This window comes from Callionymus lyra, chromosome 8, assembly GCF_982586985.1.
Source record: "Callionymus lyra chromosome 8, fCalLyr1.hap1.1, whole genome shotgun sequence".
Classification (NCBI taxonomy): domain Eukaryota; kingdom Metazoa; phylum Chordata; class Actinopteri; order Syngnathiformes; family Callionymidae; genus Callionymus; species Callionymus lyra.
The window spans coordinates 6,018,386-6,041,915 of record NC_141825.1 but is presented as its reverse complement, the minus strand read 5'-3'; the positions used below and the strand labels follow the sequence as shown (position 1 = coordinate 6,041,915).

At 38.2% G+C, this 23,530-nt stretch overlaps 1 long non-coding RNA gene across 2 annotated transcripts in view; it reads right to left on the bottom strand.

The window, feature by feature from the left end:
- The window catches only part of LOC148073474 (uncharacterized), a 29,304-nt gene extending 6,000 nt beyond the window's left edge, over positions 1 to 23,304 (bottom strand). Inside the window, exons 1-4 of one of the 2 annotated variants that reach the window (XR_015712102.1) lie at positions 22,254 to 23,304; positions 16,321 to 16,381; positions 15,196 to 15,370; positions 4,708 to 4,768 (exon numbers count right to left, since the gene is read on the bottom strand). This is a non-coding gene — a long non-coding RNA (uncharacterized LOC148073474). The remainder of the gene's footprint in view (positions 1 to 4,707; positions 4,769 to 15,195; positions 15,371 to 16,320; positions 16,382 to 22,253) is intronic. The other variant, XR_015712101.1, reaches the window with a different exon arrangement.
- Positions 23,305 to 23,530: the final 226 nt, after the last annotated feature.

Genomic DNA, 23,530 nt, shown 5'->3' with positions numbered 1-23,530 from the left:
GATAGTATTTTTCAGTTTTCTTGCAATTGGTAAATGATATTCTGGTCCATCTTGAACCACCATGTGTGTCCTTCACCCAATAAGTAATCAATGCATCAAGTAGATCCTATTTCCTGGATATACCAATATATTCTCATAAGTGAGCGGCGGCTTGTCAGTGTTCTGTCACGACCCAGGCCCAGGAGCCACCCCTCGGCTCGGGCAGCGCCCCGCTGGTCTGCATCTGTCACTTGCTATATTTAGACGCAGCGATGTATACCATAATCTCTGGATATGAACTTTGGCTGACGGCTGTGGAGGGCGAGTTCAGGCAGACGGGCGTGAAGTAGGTGACGTACCCTTGCGGAACTTATCGCCTCCAGCACCGACCCGCTGGTGACTGATGTTCCTATTAGAACTAAATTTAATCTTGGTCAGCAAGAACACTGGCAGGTTACGAAATATCATCTTTAACCCTGTGTTTTTCCATGATCTTGAGATATAATACAGGTTTAAACAACTTCTCTGAGTTTCCTTTTTTCCCCATTTAAACTGTCAAATAGCAACCGTTTCGCTCTGCAATGATGGGTATTGCATCGGCTGACAGAGCCGATGTTCAATATTCCAAAAAGTGAACTTGTCAACCATGCACAGGAAAATACTGTTAATGGGACAGAACCGAAACCATGGGAAAGTCCAACTCCCAACTTAGAACATCTCAGAGACCCAACCCCCTTTAGGCTCTTGGACGAAAACGGCACAAGGTAGGACAGAAACTAATAAACACATCAGCATCAATGAGAAAAAGATAGAGGTATAAACAAAAGGGGGAAGAGTTTTGTGGTTTTAGGGAAGGGGGAAAGGTGGGAAGGACGGATGTGAGACAGTTTTATTGTGGAAAAAAGCAGCAGTACAGTGGTTCCCTAACCTTTTTCCTTTCTGCAGCCTCACTGTTCCACGAACAAAATCTTATTTTAATAGAAAATTCAATTCAACCAATTTGCTACAATCTCTCTGTGAGTTTAATTCTAAGGATTATATCTAAAAATGCTCTGGAAAAAAATCTTGCTTTTTTTGGTTTCTTCTAAATTGCCTCGATTTATCAACACTTTTCCCTTTAATTTCTACGAATCTGCAGGAAAAATAAACTGTCAAATGTGCAATATACACTTTGAAGTCATACTCTTGGAGTTTAAAGGACACCTACTAGATACCAAATCATGGTTCAAAATACTTCCTTTCAGTCAAACGTGAGGACAATTGCATATTTTGAGGGCCCTGATGGCTGGTGTTGGTGTTGTCCATAAAACTTAACAACACGATGATGCAGTGGCAATGAACAATGGTCCAGATCCACTTAAACAATTCCATCACTGATCCTATTACTGATCATCAATATCTGATGAATCAAAGATGATTCTGTAGATCTCTGGCTTCTTCGGGGTAAACGTTTGGGTTAAACCAACCTAATGTTTGCCAAGATATAAAAAACTATCTAAATATAATCCATTTATTAGATGTATTTTTATTCACAATCTTGGACCTGATGGGGGTGAAATCCACCATGTTCCCGTCGGTGACACAGGACATTAGCATTTAAAGCGATAACGCCACACATTAGGTAGAAAGCAGCAGCACCGGTCGGGGTTTGATATGCGCCCACGTTACACGACCATCTGCTCTCCATCACCATAAACAAGCACAGCCCCTATATCACTTCCACAAGGTCTGGGTTGTGCTCGGTCGCGGGTCTCTGGTGTAGATGCTGGAGAGATATACCCCAGGAACAGACTGTGGTTATGCAACGGCATTCATAATTCATTCCACAAACACAATATGGAGGCCACTCTGTCCCATATGAAAACACATGGCCAGATTAAGGCGGTGGAAGCCAAGAGGGGAGCGAGTGCATTCTGACAAAAGCCGGGGCCGACTCGGCACAGACTTTGAGTGACGGGTCTAAACTGGGCCGGACCTGCTTCTGGAGAGGCCTCTGCGATATTTCACACCTACGGTCTAAATCAGTTTCATGCCAGACGCACACTGATACAGGAAGTCTGCGCAACGTCACTTATGCAGACAAGCTGATAGAAGGTCTGGATGCAAAGCCCAGCGACTGTCGGTGATACACAAACATCGTATCGTTACGGATGGTGAAGAAGTTGTCGTTTTAAAACAGGTACTTTTGATTGAAGTACCAACAGATCGACAAAATCTATCCCAACATACGAGTCTGGATCAGTGTTCTCCGAGTACCACACCCTTCCTAAGTCAGGAACTTCTCTACATAATGTTATCTTCGTCTTCAAAAACAATCTGTCAACCCACAGAGAAAATGTCAGGTATCGGTATCAGATTGAAGGTACCAGTATTGAACAATTCCGACCCTAAGAACAGCAATTCTACAGACTGAATACATTTAACATCATCTTACTAAACTGTTCGCAATCATTCTGAGATTTTTCTCTTCAATTCAATCTTTTTTAAGATAGCAAACCTTTAGCTATTTTAATCTCAAAACATTAACAATAAATCAGCAACTTTTAGAAATGGTTAAATTCAGTATATAATCATATTTTACTCTCAACGATCGACAGTGCACTGTACTATCCGGTGCAATTTACTTAATTACGTCATTCATTCTGGTTGTACGTACTGATCTCAAATCGATTTTTATGTGGTTCACGGCGCACAAATTTGTACTAAGCAGCCTCACGACCGCTGTAGTTTTATTCGGCAAACTACAGCGTATAACTCTGTGAGGTGCCGTAGTATAACTCTGAAAGGCGCCGTGGTAGTACTCAGTAGTTATTAGGAGGCGTTTTTTTAACTGCCTGAGGCGGCGTAACATGAAATAATACTATGAAGCGCATCATGAGCTAATGCATAATTTGCAGTGTTCTCACCAGCGCCATTCCCCTATGCTGTGATTTCGATCCCCCTATGGTGTGAATTAGGCCCCGACTCTCAAGCGGCGTAGTGGAGATTTTCTTTATTTTCTGCCTTTATTTCACAAAATCTGTCCCTCAAAATGCAGGAAATAGTGTTTTAGAGTGTTCCAAATTTGCCGGAGCCCCCCCTACTGTACTGGCGGCGGCGCCATGTACAGGTTCCCCCTACGCTGTGAGAATCCTGACATGGTGAGAAATACCGTACTAACAATAAAATATATTGAATAATAATAATAGATATAATACTGAGACAAGAACTAATATATATTTAAAAAAAAAGTTAATGTGAGAGTAAGTCAATATATTTTGATTCATAGTAAGTAAGTAAGTAAGTATTTTTTATTTGTATAGTGCTTTTCGAGACCAGGGTCACAAAGCGCATAAACAATCAAAACAATACTCAATAAAGTATATACTTTAAAGGTCAAGATACAACTGATAACACAACAGGAGTTCCAGAAAATCAAAGAAAAGCCTGAACAAATAAAAACGTCTTACGATGTTTCTTAAAGGAGTCAGTAGACTCCATCAAGCGCAAAGAGAGAGGAAGATCGTTCCAAAGCTTAGGAGCAACAGTCTGGAAGGATTTCTCTCCTCTGGTACTGAACCGTGTTCAGGAACCATCAGTAGATTCTGATCCTCAGACCTCAGAGCCCGAGCTGGGGTGTAAGTCTGGATCAGATCAGTGATGTAAGGAGGAGCTTGACCATGAATAGATCTGAAAGTAAGAACCATCATTTTAAAGTTGATCCTGAAAGAAACTGGAAGCCAGTGAAGAGTTTTAAGGATCGGAGAAATGTGAGTTCTTCTACTTGAGCGGCTCAGAAGTCATAGGGGGCGCTTCATCGCTTCAACAGCCCCTCATCAGCAGAGTCTGAGAAAGTCCAAACTGCAGCCCAGTGGAAGCTGGATATACGTCTGTGGTCGGTGCATAGGAGGACTTTAATAACATCTGCACATGTAATCAGATGCCTGGCGCACACAGAATTCCAGAGCCGCGGGCAGCTGGCGACGGGTGAAGGCGGGGGGGAGACGTGGAAGGAGGGGAAGGGCGGCTGGGATTTGAGGTTACTAAGTGCACATGATACTGACAAGGCCGGGTCGAGAAGGTCGCTCGTAGTGTGCTGCGGTTTGGGTGGAGACAGGTACACAAGCCGGGCTTTAGAGCCGCGACACGTGAATGTGCTCTGGTGTCAGAGAAGTGAAAATAAACTGTGAAATGAAACGTTCGGACTTAAAAAAAGACTCAAATATATAAAAAGAAAGGGATTAAGAAGTAAGTTGCCTGCTGTTGAAGTTACTTATTGTTAAATACTCTGCTTCTGCCCTTGTGCTTGTCTATGTTTGTTGTTTATTGTTATTGTTTTAATGGTTTTAAATGATCTTACGCCATTAGAGTATAATTGAAAACAATTTTCTTATTGTACAAATGTGTTGATTTTAAAATGAGTTTCTTCTCGGTCAAATTACCGTGAAGTAGGAAATTAATATAATTATATCTGAAAGCAAGATGGAACAAGCAGATGAAAATGCCAAACTCTTCCACTCACACATTGGCAAGATTCAGAATCAATTCAAACACAGGTTCTTGTAGCGTCCAAACATGTGCTTTCCACAACATAAAGCCATATATTAACTTGTTGTTCTCTGCATCGATTGTAATGGCCCGGTCATAATTTTATGGCGGACTTATTCAAACAACGCATCCCAATGTGGAAACATTTGGAAGAAAATGTTTAAGCTTCGGTTCAGAAACGTCAAAACTAATCAAACTTACGTTCGGTTGGCGAACATCTGAGCGCTGCGATGATGTCACTTGTTTATGGCCCAAGTTCCTCCTGTGAGAGAGAAACTCTTGTTATTGACAAATGAGAGCAGAGCGTGTTGCTTGTATGACTTGAATATTCCACAAACTGTCACATTGAAACAAGTCGATGGATTTCTCTCGCTCAGTGGGAAGTTAGAAACGGTTCCAATGGGTTTACAATCGTTTATACTCGGGGGTTGTATAGCTCAGGTGCTGGAGAGGTCGGCGAACTATTCCAGAGGATTTTATTTCGTCGAGGAACACCCAAAAGAATATCTCAGGAAAAACAAAATTTATAGAGTCCTTTATTCTACTGGCTAAAAAAATAATCCTATGGTGTGTTTGGGGTTACACTAGAAATCGATACATCAATGTATATCGACATTTTACTGTATCGATATTCAACATCACTCTGTATTGATTGTTTTACTTTGAACCAAGTTTTCTAAAACATGCTTTTTTTTAAAAATAGATATTTTACAGTTTACAGTATAGTTTAAAAAAGTGTGTGTGAAATAAAATAATTCGATTTTCTTAAATTTACATTTCAAATGCAAATATTTACGGCAGCAAGATGGCTATAGTCATTCCCAGCAATGAATGAGGATGAGAGGATACCTAAGACTCTAAAGTAATTAAGTATCAAATTGTATCGCTTATTGAATCTTGAGATGAATATATCGCAACAAATCGTATCGTGAGCTAAATTTTTAATGTAGCAATTTGTATCGTGAGATAAATTCTATTGCATCGAATCGTATCTTCAGCTGAATATATCGTATCAAGTTGTATATATTGTAACATGTGCTAAATACATACTTTCAAGTCGTTTCACGTTTAAAAAAATAAAAACTCAAAACTTTGTGGGTTAAAAGCATTTTAGTGATAAATGTAAAATTGTGGCCGCTTGAAAAAAATAGTAGTTTAACTTGACAAACAAAATTTTGTGAGTGGGCGAAGACATGAAAGTATCATCGCTTCTTCTTCACCGTATTAACTGAGCTCAACAGCTCAACCCACAGTCTTGCCTGGTTAAGTAAACGTATTAGAAGAACACGTAACCCTTCGCCGCCCTCGCCACTGGCTCCTATAGCGCCTCCATGATACCCCCCCACACCCCCGATATAATTTCCACTGTAGTTTTGGCCGTGTACATGATTACCCACTCGCTGCACACAGTTTTGGCAACGTTACTAAAAGCCTCCTGGTGTGGTGTGCGTGGGTGAAGTGTGTTCATGTACTTGTGAACGTAAGCGATCATCCGCACATACGGCGCAGTATGTTCCCGTTCACACGTAAGAGGGCATGTTGAAGGGTATAATCAGGGAGAGCATTTGACATCGCCCCTGAGTGGGCGTCCAATACCAGAACCAATGTGGTGTTGGCGATCCTAATGAAACACAACAGCAACGGTGATCGAGCGGGATGCAAAGCTCATCGTCGAACCCGGTGCGGGGCGTCGAACAAGAAAATATCCTGATTTAAAGACAATGAATCTTCCACAAACCTAACACGTAACACTGAGAAGATTGTGGATGAGATGTGACAGTTGAAGGTTCTGCATCTTCTAAGAGTTTTGGTTCCCAGAACCAAAGCACCAGATCATGATGAAGAAATGGTTGCCACGGTAAAGGTGAGGTGATCTGGGAGGTAACTCTGGCAAATATCAAGGGATTAATGTATTCCTAATGAAAGTAATCATAAGAATACAACCGTCAAAGAACAATATTGTTGTTGCAAGGGGCCAATGATAGTTTTCTCCATGGACTTTACCCTTAATGAGATTAAGATTTGGTTTCTCCGGCACCATCTTAGGATGCCTCCTGGACATATTTCTCTGAAGGTCTGGGACCTTGAAAACATTGGAAAGACTATGTTCCCCAAATTGGCCTTGAAATGCATCGGTATTCTGGAGATAAGCTGTAGGCCATCTATTGTGAAGGCAAAGTCTTGCCCTCTTTGATTTGATGGCTGCCCCTAAAATATACCAGTGGATAACAAATGTTTTGAGTGGGCGGGTTCTTTACACATTCCAGTCAAGATATTTGTAGTATATATTGATAGTTGTCCTGAAATTAAGTCTGTTACAACCGGGAGCTCAATATATTGCATCGAATCATATCGTGAGCTAAATTTTTTTTGCATCGAATCGTATCGTGAGCTAAATTTTATTGCATTGTATCGTGAGCTAAATTTTATTGCATCGAATCGTATCGTGAGCTAAGTTTTATCGAATCAAATCGTATCTGGAGCTATATTTTATTGCATCGAATTGTATCGTGAGCTACATTTTATTGCATTGAATCGTATCGTGAGATAAATTCTTTTGCCACGAATCCTATCGTGAGCTAAATTTTATTGCATTGCATCGTATCGTGAGATAATTTTATAATGCATTAAATCGTATCGTGAGCTAAATTCTATCGCATCGAATCATATCGTGAGCTAAATTTTATTTAATCGAATCTTAAATACACGTTTCTCACATGTAGTTTTTATTACCATCAATTTATATTACTGCAAAATTCTCTTCTTAATCCAACTCGATGCATTAGCAAAGTAGCAAACACTTCACAGGTCGTAGTATTTCCTTAAATAGAAACCATTCCTTTAAATATGGTCGTCTCCAAACCTGTTGACCTTTTTTATGGGTTACTGTGGAAGCAGGTGTTGTTACGCCAGTGTGGGATCGGGGGGCTCAGTGGGGAAGGGGGGTTGGGGGGGCTAATCTACTAAAGAAGTCGCTGCCAATCAAAGAGCCCCATTCAGCAGCGGCTGCAGCTGACGGGTGATAATTCAGTACAAGGACGCTAATTGTAGCACGCGACGTGGCCTTGCCGGGCGGGGGGACTTTATATATTGTTTAGGACATTTATAATCACAGTGCAGTGCCTTGGACCGCTGCCAGCACATGTGTACTGAGTAACCCAACCCCTCCGGCCCTCCGAGAGATTCATGTCTGAGCTGTGCACTCGCTGCACTCTGTGTGCAAGTGTGTGTCTAAGAGTGTGTGTGTGTGTAAGCCAGTACAGTATGTAGATGACTCATGAAGCCAGAGCAAGTATGTGGCGCTGAAAGAACATACATCTCAACTGAAATAGTGTTTTTGCAAAATGTACACAAGACGAAATAGTGTTGAGACTTCTTTTTTTTTTTACTCTGAAAACCTATCATCTACTTTTATGTTATGTTATGTTAATGTTCCCAAGCCATGTTTTCAATGTTGGGTTTTTACCTAAGCCGGTTGGACAGCCTCTTAAAAAAGGTTGCCCACGTGACAAACGTACAAAACATTTCGATCGAGTATAAATATCCGGCGTGAGACAAAGCTAACAGGACCTGACAGGATTTCTTGGTCCATATATTTTCATTCACTTTCTGGCTTTGACTCCATCGGTTAGGTAAACACCCATAGATACTCTTGAAATGAAGGCCAACAAGCTTGTTATAGACCACAAGATACCACAATAAAGATATATATATCAATCAATTAATCAATGTACGGTTTGCTATATGGTTTCCTAATGTCTATCGTACCAGTGTAAAGCTCTCCCAACACTCATATGACCCGATAATTTACAATAGATCACGTGGCCACTGGGCCAAGAAATACATTAATGTTGTCATGTACACAATGTGGCCGCACAAACTTGGTGCCACTACTGTAGCTACATCAGTATAATATTGGTTAAAATGCACAGGAAGTTCCACAACTCACGTTGCAATACTTACTTCATTGAATTAACAACGTCTATAAACCATTAAAGAGTCCCTAAAGAGCATCTGAATAGTTTGGCTGGTGTTTTCCCTCAGAGATGCAGTGGAGAGTTGAAACAAACTAGAGTTTACTCTTTTATACAGGAAAAAACCAATTGAGGTCAACACGACCTTTGTAAGGACGTCAAGCAGAGAACATGGCGCGGACCCAACAGGAGGTAGAAAGGTGCAAAATGTTGAGGGTCCCAAGGACGGAGCCAGTGGTGTATAAACTGGATTTGACTGGATACAAAAAATTAAGGTTGCCCTGGAGACGACTATTCCAGCATTTAGGATTCTCCACACTGAATAGAATTATAGGTTGAATATGAAGTTATGAAGTTGACCTATAGGTTACTTTTCCAGGCTTCCTGATGAGAAAGGTGTCCGAAAAGTCCAAAAAAGTCCTGACTTTTAAGTCCTAGTTAGTCCGGTTTTGTGGGAGAAAAAACGTAAAATCGGACTTTGTGTTTGAACTTCTCTGAGGCTAAACCATGTATTTGTAAAAACGTTATCAACCCCATTAATTTCTAATAAACATAAACAAAATGGGAGGAGCCGATATTTCCAAAGGGTATTTTTTGATAGTCGCACAGTTGCAACACGTCCAACTGGGAGTGGAACGATTTTTGCTGATCCAGCAATTTTTCTCTCCGACTAAATTGCCTTGGCAACAGCACGAGCCAGGGAAATATATGAGCGTTGGAAAAGGAAAGTGGAGTGGGCGCAGCTTTTTATCTGGAATAACGCTTTGCTTCACAGGTTCAGGGACCGGAGAATCCGTCCCGGACAAAAGGAACCGACAGAGATTGTTCTGCTCAACTCGATATTTTCCCATTTCCTCCCACGGTTTCCAGAACATGGAAGATGGAGGTTGATCGATGACTGGCAACTGATACATCTTCAGTCGGACAACAAGAAATCCATCATTACACAAAAAAATAGTACCTTTTAATGTGTTAAAGGATTTTGACAAGGTCCCTAAATCTTAAATAACCATTTGTACATCAATGACTATATTTTTAAGGACAATTCTACTGTAAATGTGTGTTAAACATTTCAAAGGTAAAATCTTAACCCTATTTTTCTCCTTAAATATATAAATTAATTATCTGAATTGAATTAAATGATGTATCACTTAATTTGATTTGTCTAATAGTAAAGATCGACTAAGGATATTGATTAACCAGAACAGTCGCTGATCCACTAATACTGGAATAAAAACATCAAGTTCACAATCAAAGTAGACAGAAGAGACACAAGTAACGGTCATCTGTCCATCTTAAACAGCAGTTTCTGGACGTAGTTCTGATCACAGACCCAGAAAAAAGACACCATCCGGGTCAGCTCTATCTGCCTTAAGCAGGGAACACCAATTAAAAATGTTTTGTTGTAATAGCACTTGGTAATACCAACCTTTTCAGATTTTTGTTTTTGATTGAATAAAGGTAAAATTGTGTTTAATTTTATTTTTGTTCTTGTATATTTTGCTTGAATTTGAATTAGCAACATGAATTTGACTCTAAATGTCTGACACGACATGTTTTCTTTGCTTTGGCGCTGAAGTCAAAGACTTATATATAGAGAAGAAAAATCAAAAAGACGGATTGTTCCTGGGAAAGAAAAAAAAAATGGTTTGGTTCGTCATGGAGTCAAGAAAAACACCTTGACCTCAGCTCAGGAAGAAGAAATTCTGCAGTTGCCGTTCCTGGATGTCTGCAGGAAAATCGACATCATCCTTCACTAACACACACACACACACCTACACACACACCGATATTATGTCATTAGGGCTGCGCTGGGCGTCTCTGGGGAGAGGCTGTGGTTCACTGGGTAAATTACTTGTGACACTCCCAGCTGACGTCCTGATTAACACACTGAGAATAAAAATGGCCGCCTCAGTATTCAGGAGGGGTTCATGTTTCCAGAGAGAAGTTTGACTTTGTTGGGAAAAATATTTCTTTTCCCTTTTATTTGCATCGTTTGCATTGTTGGAAATATCCAATGTAGAAGGGTTTTGTGTAGTTTTGTAATTTTTTTGAAGTACGACTTTTTTAGCTCAATAGTTAAGTCAAAAATGTGGATTATTAGTATCGTTTTTAACTCACTACTTAGCAATTGGTGGATTTTTAACCGGTATCCCCAGCGCAGGTTGGTTCGGCTTTTGTTACATTTTTTTACTACAACATCGTAAAAAATTAAAAAACAACAAGTTATCCCCGTTAATAGTTCGAGAAGCTGACTTTGCTTCAATGTTTCCTATTGAATTCAAGATGGCGCCACAGATGGCTGCCCTGGTGGTTGGTTCCAATTATTTTTTCTATTACATGTATTTTTTTATTCTTTTATTCTGTTTTATTTATTATTTTGTCACCGCAAAAAAACAAAGTGTCCATTTTTTATGCTTGTAATGTTTCCGCGTAAATAATTTGACTTGAATTGAAATGATATCCCTTTAATGAAAGTAGTAAATAGATCACACACTCTACTCCACAGAGTACACAAACATGCTTCGTCTGTCGGTCCATAGTTAGTCCAAACTATATAATGAGTGGATTTCTATAAAGAAAAACTGTGAGGGTCAGATTGATTTGTCACTTGTTAGTTAGTGTTCTTTTGCACTGGAAATTATTTATTTGTGTGTTTTTTTTCTGTCAGGAAACAGCTTAGAGAGAGAGAAAATTGACCAAAGCTGAAAATTCAATATTAGTACTATGTGTAATGTTACTTTCTCTCTGTACAAATTCATCTGATAAAGGTAATCGATACTCAGCCATATAAACTCCTCCTACTAGCAAAAACATACTTTTACTTTCTCAAGTCAAATTTACTATGTTGAAAAGAACGTATAACGTTGATCATAGTGTATTTTTGAGCAACACTATATTCTGGAGATGGTTCCACCATCACATGTTCATGATGTTTCACAATGAGTAGAAATTCTTTTCCAGGTTAGGAATGAATTTGTCTAATAAGAGATTAACGTGTCTCGGATTCAAGTTTACATTATATGACAAGATAATACATGGTTTTCTTCTTTAACTTCCAACTACGAAGAACTAAAATGACACAAAACACAGTAGCATAGAAAACATTGTTAAGAGTCTTTGGGTTGGTTGGAGATCCATGATCATCTTCTTCTTCATTTATCTTTCAACAACATATTTTCTTGATCCAAACCTTCATCTGACTATCTGTCCTTTAAAGAAATATTCTGGAACTATTTTTCTAGATATATATTCTATAGAATAATGAATCACCTGATCCAAACAATAAAAAAAAAAAAAAAAACATCATCGTGGGAAGAATAAGTATTAAACTTTTTTTTTTAAATCTCACATTAAAATGATAAAGTTTAAAGATGCTTTAATTCATGGTATTTTAATCATATTTAACATATATAATGTGTTTTTTCTGGAAAATTATTTAGGTTGCTATCTTTGTTTATTCATTTAATTATTGTCTTTTTCCTCCTGTCTAATTTGAGGGTTATATCCCAGCTACACAGGGTCAGAGCCGGAACACCCTAAACCTAGCACGCCATGGAACTAGAACTTTGCAATCGATTATATCTTCAGCAAACATAATAAAAGCATTTCTTTCAAAACCATCTTCAAATTTTCTTTAAGAACAAAGATATTAGTGTGGATTAAAGACGGTAATTTTCAACGGATTTTCAGTTGTAGGTGTTTTTTTTCAAATGCTGTAAATAAAACCAACTATTTGGTGCAAACAGAAGATGATCTTGAAGCCGATAAGTCGATTAAAAAGAATAAGAAATAGTCGGTAGTGAACAAAGAAGTGCCAAAGTTTCATATTAATCCACTTTTATGTTGTAATATATCAATTATGAGACAAAATAAGTAGATTTTAACAAGAACGTTTAATACATTTTGTTCGACTGCTATTCAAAATTAACAAATTTACTGATTTTATTCAACGTGGAATAATAAAGATCGACACAATGACACCTTTATTTAATTGCATTTTCAATTAAATATTTTTGGACTTAAATAACGAAAACAAATTGAATTTTCCGTTGATTGGAAAATGAATGATGACTGTATTGCAAACGTTAAATGATAATAACGATGATTATAAATCAATAAATAACTGGACTTAGGAGTCAAATATACAACTGCTAAAGAATAAAAGGTTTAAATACATTTCACATTTCAATACCATCACACGAGGCATCAAATAATCTGCAAAAAACACGCAAAAAGGTGCAAATTTCAAGAAATCTGAATTCTGAGTTTAGCTTTTTTGGGTAAATTCCGATGAACTGAAATTGTTCATTTTACATAAAAACAAATATATTTTACCCTAAATGAATACGGTAAATATATTCTTTAAAGAAAAGACTTAATTTTTAATTTTCAAAAGTTCAAGTTCACAGTTCAAGGTCAAGGTTATCGTCAAGTTCAAGTTTTAAAAAACGTGGCCTACAAGATTGTTTCGACCGACTTTGCTAAAAAATACGTAAACTGACTTTATTCGGCTGAAAATAAGACATCGACAAATCTGACTTTAATTGATATATATACTTCTTTATACTAGTACTTAGATAGATTAGATTGAATGAAATATAATTTGTTATATATTTGAGGAACAAAATACGAAAAAGAAAATGCACCGAACACACACTTTCACACACGAACATTGAATTAATGACGTTAAATCCACGTTTCAGATTAAAAACAACTCATTTAAGTAGTTATTTCACACACACATCGGACTGAGAAGGTTTTTTAGATTCTTCTTTCTCTGTGTGTGTGTGTGTGGCAGAGTGTGTGTCCATGTGAAGAGTGTGTGTGTGAAGTGTGTGTGTGTGTGTCCTCGTGCTGTTTCACTGCATCGTGGCTGAGAACACAGAAATGTGTGATGGAGGGTTTTATCCAGTACAAATAGTCAGGATTTATATTCCCAGAACCACAACCCCGGGATGTCCCGCAATTGTCCAACCGTCGTCCAACTATCAGCCCACCATCGGCCCACCAAAATGGAAGTTTCCTGGGACCCCTGCCACCCTCCACCGACAAGGCCCGAGGGGCAGAGTGAGGAAGCAGACCCGGCCAGCCGACCACAGAGTCCACAACAGCAAAGATTTATACACAAGTATTACCCTCGTGTACATTATTTACCCTTAAATACACACACTGGCACATGTTTATGCACACACAATAACACATCTCCTGTCGAACAATCGACAATTGTTTTCAACACAGAAAAACTACTTGAATTCCCCCAAAAATACTCAGAAGGGGTTTAAAATTGACCCGTTTTAAAATCTATTTTAAAAAAGTGTTTTTGGTTTTATAATTAAAAAAAAAAGAAAAGTTTTTATTGAGAGCAAGTTGTTGCTCATCTTCATCGTCAATTTTTCTTTCTAAAATATGCTGCTTAAATATTTCTAAACTATTGTGATTCCTGCTGTGAACACAAAGAAATGTTTTTTTTAAAGTTAAAAAAATGTTTTTGGCATTATTTAAAATACTTAGTAATTCATATGATGCCTGTAAAAATAAACGCAGCACATAAGGTTTGTACAATAAAAAAGAAATAAAATAAAAATACAAATTTAAAAAATATATATTTAATCACTTAAATTTAGAAGGAAAAAAAAAAGAAAAATCTAAAATTTTCTGAAGGCTTTTTTTTTTTACTTTTGACAAATCGTTATGTTTTTACCGTCACTTTTTTACGAGCCAATTAACTTTTTCATTGAATGTGAAGAGTTTAATGTTCGCTTTTCCACAAAAAAGTTAAGAACTAAATACAAATGTCACATTTAGAAATATTGAAACTATTTTTAAATACTAATCAAATGCATTGAAAATGCAAAAATGTCGTTTTATGGATTCATTTATTACATTTATTGACCTTAAAAATAAAAGCTGTCTGTCTTTCTGTATTAAGGTAAAACACAAACGCCTTTTTTTCCAAAGTGCGTAATTCAAGTTTAATTTAGACAAATACAATCAATAAATAGAACCACGTAATTTTAATCATTTTTCTTGTTTTATTTCCTTTCATACGCAAGCGGAAAAAAACCTGCAAAATAATAATAATATATAAAACGAAGACAAGAGTATTGTAAATTCATGTTGCGATCTCTTTTAAAACGATATTCAGAACTTGTTGCACCAAAAATAACGTACGAAAAAGGAGAAAATGAAAAAAAAATGTTCTTAAAATCAAGAATTCATGAAACATTATGAAGGAAAATACATAAATATCAATATCGTACGAAACGATAAACTATAAGTTAATATATCATTCTTGCAAAACTTCAAAAATGATGCAAAGAATCCATTTTAAAAAATAAAGAAAAGTAACCCTTTTCCAAACTGGAATATTTTATATTTACACACATCGGCTCACGTCCACCACGAAGCTCCTGAACCGTCGTGGCCTTTTTGGATCCGAACCACAAACCTCCAACAACCTCCTCAGTTTTAGCAAAAAACATGTGAATAAGTTCCCCCCCAAAAAAGTTGTTCCCTCCGATTAAATAAAGTATACTTTTGAACATTATTGTCTTTTCCGGCCGTGAAGTCGCACACGGACACGCAAACAAACAGACAAAGTCATATTTTATTTTAAATAAATCAAAACATTGAGAGAAAGAAACGTACTCTTCGAGTCTTAGTCAGTATCAAGAAGTATATTGTTTAAAATAAAAAATGAAAAAGAACGTACCGATATTTGCAGGGCGACGGACGGTAGAACTCCGGATTCCGGATGCGAAACTCTTGCATCTTTTTTCCCCCTAGTTTCGGAGGCGAGAGGTTCCAGACTCGGAGGCTCCTTCTCTGCTCCCGACTCAAGAGTCCAAGTTCAAGTTTGGACGACAGGTTCCAGGAGCCGGCGAGGCCTGAAACAATAGGAGGCCATGAGGTCTGTCTGTCTGTCTGTCTGTCTGTCTGTCTGTCTGTCTGTCTGTCTGTCTGTCTGTCTGTCTGTCTGTCTGTCTGATGAACAACGCTCCAGTCTGGGTCGTGGAGACCCGATAATTCACTTCTCTATCTGCTCCCACATCCCCGACTAACAATCAGATGCCTTCACTCGAAACGAGTCTTGGTTCGGATCCCGATCGGTGGAACCATATTTCGACTCCTTCCTTTTCTTTTTTTCCTTTTTTTTAACATCTTTTGCTCCACGTTTTGGCACCTGTCCTGGTGAAGGAGTCGCTGAATGTCGCTCAAGTCACAAACCATAAAAAAAAAAAAGAAAAGAAAAAAAAAAAAGGTTCTATTCCCGATCCAGAGAGTGCGAGAAGGAAAACAAATACGAAAAGGAAACTTGTTGAAAAGTGGAAATCCGAGCCGAGAACTTGTTGCCAGGTTTTGTCAGAGCTGGACTTGTTGGAGGCAGAGGGTTAAAATCCACTGAGTGTGTGTGCGAGTGTGTGTGTGAGAAAAAGAAAAGAAAAAAAAAAAAAAAAAGCAGTAGAAGGGCGGGCTCGTCGGGGAGGCCCGGACAGTCGAAATAGCAGCAGCAGACTTTTTTTTTTTTCTTTTCTTTTTCCTCCCTCTTTCCTCCCCTCACGGAGCCGGAGTCTCCCCTGGTGTGCAGCAGCAGAGGTGAAACGTGGAGAGAGAGAGAAAGAGTGAGTGAGAGAAAGAGTGAGAGAAGAGAAGAGTTGATGAAATGCAAGAACAGCCGAAAACCGGCCACTTTTTCATCCGAGGGGACTGTATTTGTAGTGGGAGAAACGAGGGAGGGAGATGGAGACACAGAAGGAGAGAGAGAGAGAGAGAGAGAGCGAGAGAGAGTGGGAGGGTGGAGAAAAGTGGGCGGAGAAAGAGTGACACAGAAACCCACCTCTCGCGGCGGCTGCGCGGTGGACGCGCCGACACAAGGCATGCTGGGACACACGGATCAACTGGTGAAAGAAAGAAAAGGATCTTTGAAATATGCAGAAGTTGTGACGGCGTTTTCTTTTAAAATTATTAACGTCATCCTTACGTGTGTGATAAAACACACACTGACTCACACAGACTCACACACACACCTCCCACCTCCTCTATTTTGGCACAAACTCAAAAAACGTCTGATAAGCATTTTGTTTTTTTTGTTTTTTTTTTTCCTTGAGGAAAAACAGCTGCCGCCGAGCGACACGTCCATTCGGCGAAGCTTAAAAAACAGGAAGTGCGACGGTTCGAATCCCCGAAGACCCTCGTCTGTCCTCCATCTTGGCTCTTATCGATCCCCCTCTCTTTTTCTCTTCTCCCCCCCATTCGTGGCAGATTACTGTAAAGCTTTTGCAGCAAGACTTCCTGCCTCCATCGGCTCTGGCTTTACAAAAAAACAAGAAAAAACTGCTTCAAACTTTTACACCCCCCCTCCACCCTCCTCCTTTACTTCCTTGCTCGCTCACTCACTCCCTCTCCTTCCCTCCTTCCCACACTCGGCCTTGAACTTGAGGAACTCTGAGAGGAAAGAAAAGGAGGAAGGAGAGTTGTGAAGTAAGGAAGGGTTGATAAAGCGCTGGGAATCAAAGAGGAGAGAGAGAGAGAGAGGGAGCGACAACTTGAGGCAGAAGAATGGAAGAAAAAGAAAGGATCGACTTTTACTTCCCTCCGTGTGTTATGTGCCATTTTTTTGTCTTTTATTATTCTCACGCGTTTTCGCTTCGACTCGCACGAATTTTGTGTCCAAGATGGCGGCTGGCGTACGAGCTCCGGAGCCACCGCCCTCTTCCTCACCGGCACACACACACACACACACACACCAGAACACACACCAGAACACACAACTCTGCTCTCGAATTCGGCCATTTCGAAAAAAAACGCCACTAAACAACCACGCGGATAAACACAAGCGATAGAATAACACGATCGTTACGAATTGATGAATGAAAAACTGGCAGCGAAAGATGGAAAAATACAAAAAACACAAAGATATGCTTAAAAAAAAAGTGTAGTTAAGTCACGTTTAGGAACAGAACGTTCCAAACTGTAATTTAGTTCGTCCCGCATGAGAATGAATGAGATTCAATTTTCATTGATCAACGGTAACTTCGGACGGAGACGATAAAAAAGAAAAAACAAATAATAAACATTTAAATCCATCTCACAAAATGTATCAGCTTCATATTACCTGTTTAATCGGTTTAATTTTAGATAAAAACAAATAACAGGTTCATGCCTTTATCTCAAAACAACTGTTATAAATAAAAAATATATATTTTTACTTAATTCTTCATTTTTATCAAATTTTGGTTCTCGGCAATGAGACATTTTGACATATTTTAATTTGTTTCTTCATGTTACAGTCAATTTTTTCCTGACACTAGTTTCTCACACATTTCCTTTGTTTCAAGACACTGAAACACTGAAAATATAAATCCATAAAGATATTAACCCTTTGAGTTGTGAACAGAGGGTAAAAAAAAAGAAAAACGACAGGGCTTTTGTTCAACAATTCAAAATGGCCGACAGGACACGTCGACACTAAGATGGCGCCTCAATGGAGTCGATCCAGTAAGAGTTATAAGCGATAGATCATATCAGAAACGTGTGTGTGTGTGTGTGCGAGTGTGTGTGAGGCTTTCATGTTCTTCTTTCTGTTGGATTTATTTGATTATTTTTCAAATTTAGAAAATAATTGTCAAATATAGTAAATGATCTCGATGTTAAACACATTTTTAATGATTGGCAAGACACTGAAATAGTGATAAACCGTAAGGATATTAACCCTTGTGTTGTTAACACAAGGATGAAAAAAAAGGTTTCCTCCACCTTTTTTTAAGGCCCAAAAAATTTTTAAAACAACACAATCCCTGTAGAAACTTTAGAAATACTCAGCCTTAAAAGAATCAATTGTAAAAAGATCAATTTAAACAAGCAAATGAAGTCACATGACTTCCAATTTATCAACTTTTGACTCTTTTTTTTGTACATTTTTTTACTTCTTTCATTTTATCTATCGAATTCTTAACCCAGTTGAACACATCGTTGATCTCATAATACACATCAGTGAGTACAAATATTCAAAACTTAAACGTAAGATTTCTATTTACGGATTAAATACTGATCACATTCTCATAGATTCTCATAGAACTCAGCCAGGGCTGCTATAAAACTTGAAGCTAACGTTTGACAAACCAAGGATCAGAGACTCACACCCTTAAAACTACCTGAATTAAGACGTTGATTTGAGGAGAACCTGACCCAGGACCTGAGGAAGATTTTCTTAATCCTGGGTCAGGGTGAAATAAAGGCCTCTCTTCTATAAATGCCTATGCAGTGAGGGAGGTAATTCAACTTTACCCAGAGACAACACAAGGGATACCACAAACACATTAGTTTTCAGGCGTTAGGGTCACCTTCACCCGGAGACAACACAAGGGATACCACAAACATATTAGTTTTCAGGCGTTAAGGTCACCTTAACCTAGAAACAACACAAGGGATACCACAAACACATTCATTTTCAGGCCTTCAGGTCACCTTGACCCAGAGACAACAGGTTAAGCAAACAAATAAAGATACTACAGACTCATCATCAGGAAACTGAGAATTGCGTCCAGATCTTGGTTCTGAGGCCCCAAAAAAGTTATTCTTCCGACGAGCGAGACCCGATGATCCAGACTAAGCCGTGCACGTGTCTAAACAACTTCTCTGTTACAAGCGAGGCCTTTGAGGGCGACCCCCTTGTCAGAGGGGGGGGGGCAAAGGCCGCGACCCCGGGGTCAAAAGCGTTAAGACGGGAGGACGAGCGGGCGCATGGAGCATTTAACGGCTATTTGCTTTAAGAAGGTAAAGATTACCAACACATTGGCTAATGCTCATGAGGGGGCAGAGGGGGGGGGACTCATGGGACCACGCAGCACATCACGTCTTATTAACACAGACTAACCTTTGACCTCGGGCGCTCGACCGTGACCCGCCACTTTCTCCTCCCGCCTTGTCAAACACGCGCCTCTCTCAGCGCCGCGTTAACGGGGGGGTGGTTTTATTGTGGCGCGGGTCAGTCAACTTTATTGACAAAACACTTGCTTACGGACGCGACACCGCAAAGGACGACACGCGGTTAAATACGTTGATTTACATGAGTAAAAACATGCTAAAATCAGAAGAATTCATACAGATTTCTTATCATTTCTACACTTGTTATCCTTAGAGATCAACCTGATTCGCAGGCGATTTCAAATCAAGCATTAGCGTGATGGATTCTAGGAACGAAAACCAAGTTGGGAAAGAAATGATGCTTGAATTTCAGGACAGAAATCTCGAGATAAACTCGTCCTTTTTTTGATCAGGCATGTAAAAGGTTGTGGGTCCTAGTTTGTGATTCTTTTATTAGGTTAAGAATTTTTCTGATTTTTCCATCTTCAGTAAAACAACAAGTAATGTATAAGTAACTGTGCGAGCCGTTGATTATTGTGGCGTAATTTTTAAAAATCTCAAAGTACAATCATTTAATTGATTTTATTGAAACACAATCCAAGCTTTACTTCAGACAAAAGTTACTCTTTCATTAGGAATCTTGACGATGACACGATTTATTTCACACATGTAGTAAAAGTGCAGTTGGCTTTTCTTCAGGTGCTACATTAGTGCCTGGTCTTTATTCTCGTTTAACTTCTACTAACTTTTATGTAAATTATATATTTTTTAAAAAGACTGTTCATGTTTAAGTTCTGTTAATACAATTAATTTATTGATTAATAAAAAGATAATTACCAAAATGTATATATATATATAAAGTTGAAACGCGTATATTAAAAGAGTCAAAAGTTGATACAAGAATTAAAAAAATAAAGAGTTTAAAATGATCATATCCATGACAATGTTCTTTTATCATTTACTCTGATACACATATATATATATATATATATATATATATATGTGTGTGTATATTTTAAAGCCTTGACCCACTGTGCTAAAAGAAGTAAGTAAGTAAGTAAGTAAGTAATATTTGTAGAGTGCTTTTCCAGACCAGGGTCACAAAGCGCTTAAACAATTAAAACAATAGTCAATAAAATATATACTTAAAAGTAACGGTAGAAAATAAATGAAAAATAAACATCTGAATACATTGATATATATGTATATAATATATAATGATGGTAAAAAAAAAGATGTTAATATTTCAATACATGGTTGATGTTTATTGTTTAAAAGCAAAATTTTGATCATAAATCTCTAGGTATTTATATTGAATATATTTTCATAAAATATATTGTGTGTCTTAACACAAACACAATAAAACAACGTCATTACAACCCTAAAATAGAATCTATGAACAATCTTTAATTTCCAGTAATTAAACAAAGTTCATTTATTATTTATCAAGTCATTATTATTATTGCTGTGTAACTAGTCCATCACGAGTTACATTATTTTTTACTGTTAACTATTATCTGTTTATTTAAACTGTATTTTAAATACACATATACACACAACACAAACACAAATATGTCTTTATGTGTGCAGACACACAAGTGTGATGCAATTTGATAGAGTCTTACTAGGTTTTAAACAAATTGTAGTAACACACTCACACACATGGACAAGCATCATCTCACACAGAAGCACACACACAAAGATAGAAAAACGTCCTACGAACAGGCTTTTAAGACACATCGATATTTGACATTCGGATCCACGTGTTTCGTCCTCAGATCATAAAATGGCGGCGGGAACCATGAGGTCACAAAATGGCGGACAGGACACGTCATGGTCGCGCCAAGTGCGCCTAAGATGGCGCCGCATCGAAATTTATCAAGAAAGAGATTTTTATCGATCGTTACAGAGAATTGAAGGAGTCCTGTCTGTGTGTGTGTGTGTGTGTGTGTGTGTGTGTGTGTGTGTGTGTGTGTGTGTGTGTGTGTGTGTGTGTGTGTGTGTCTGTGTCTGTGTCTGTGTCTGTGTGTGTGAGTGCAAGAGTGTGTGAACAGGTGAGACTCGGACCCACATGTCAGAGAACGTAATTTTGTGTTTTCTGTGTTGGATTTATTGATTATTTTCCAAATCTATCACATAAATGTCAAATACAGTCAATGATCTCGATGTTGAAGTCATGTAAAATAATTCAATAAATCATCAGATCATCTTTGTTTGCTGTTAATATGCATAATCACTCTTTATTTAAATATAAACTAACACGTTTGTATAAATAATAAGTGAATTTTTTGAGTAAAAGTTTTACTTTGAACTTTAGAGAGAATATATAATATTAATCTATTTTATTCAATATATTTTAAGCAACCTTTAACCTTAGGCACCATTTTATATAAACACACACAGTATTTCCAAATTATAAAACAACACAACAATTAAATATAAAATCTCTTAATCGGCCCAAAAAATATGATGAATTTTAGCGTGTGTGTTGTTAAAATATAAAAACTAAATGAAAATAATATTCAAGTATGAGGTAACACAACAATGTCGGGTTAAAAGTCGACACTGACCAACCGCACCCTCTTTACAAATAGTCAAAAAAGCGAAAATGATGATTCTGCGCTTCGTATAACTGAGCGTATTGAGATTATAGTCGACACGACTGTCAAATATTGGACTTTATTTTAAATTCTAATGATATATACTCAACGAGAAAACACTGCGTTTATCAATCGAACTGTACATTTCTTGTTGTTTTTCACCTCCACTGTCTGTTCCTGTGTTTCCCCATCAGAAGATTACATAACATGCTGCAAGTCTTTTGGAAAAAAAAAACACAGAATATTCTGACGATGGTCATGAAAACAAAACAAAAAAGCACTAAAACTCGACAAAAGAACTGACCTGATTTTCCCAAAGAACCCCCCGATGACGAAGACATAGTTTGAGCGACTGCCGGGATCTGACTGCACAAACTCCAAGTACTCTGACTGCAGAAACTTTTTCCTTTTTTTTTTGTGTTTTTTTTTTTTTTTTCAAAGTGGGACGCACCCCGGCTGCACCAGCAACTGCTGCCTGGCAGAACCAGAGCAGCCAGACTGAGTAACCAGAACCTGGGGTGGCGTCAGTGGCGGGAGGAGAGAACAGCAGCTGTGCAACACCAGTGTTTGAAGCAGCCGGGGGGGAAATAAAGTCACCAAACTAGGCCTTTGCAGGTAGGTTTTAACCAAGTGAGTCGACACGTACCGACAGGTTTCCTTTAAAAGTGTCTTCCAGTCGATCCGTTGCAAACACTTTCATACGCAGTGCCCCTCCCTGATCCCACCAACTGGCATAACCAGCCCTGAAGTACGCCCTTCACCAGGGCTAGTACCTTAAAACCATATTCACCCATTAATAATGAACAAGAAGCTCATAAAAATGTAGTTTCACTCTTCACTACTAGAGCAGAGTCAAATAAAATGATTCTATTTTTATTTACAATTAACAGTTTTATTTAACTTTTAAGTATATATTTTAATGAGTTTTTTTTTTTTTGATTGTTTAAGCACTTTGTGACCTTGGTCTAGAAAAGCGCTATATTAATATAAATTACTTACTTACTTACTTATATGTATGTGTGGGAGTCAGGGAGGTCGTTCGACTTTAACCAGAGACGACACAAGGGATACCACAAACACATTTGTTCTTGGGCCTTTTGGTCACCTTGACCCAGAGATTGCACAAGAGCAAAGCTGATGTTTGGACAAACATTTTTTTTTAATTTTTTTTTTTATAGATGTAGCTTAAGTAACAATGAAATCCTGTGAGATCCGACCAGCTTCTGAGGACGAGAGGATACAGTGAGACCAGCAGCTTTTAAAAGAAATGTTTGCTTTTATTTGTTTTAAGGCAAAATATGACCAGTTACGACTTCGTCAAGAGTCATGTGGTCTGTATATTCTGCAACACCAGAGTCAAGTACTCGACAATACTACACATATATACTTGTTATTACAGTATCACGATATATCGTATTGCTGACCCTGTATCGTGATAGCTCTGATCTAAACCATCACCAGGACCACTATGATATCAACAACTGCCAGAAAACGTAACATACTTCATAATTACTTCAACAAACTAATGCCATAACTTACTAAGTAGGTGCTAGTGAGGTCAGCTGACTGTTGCTATGGCAA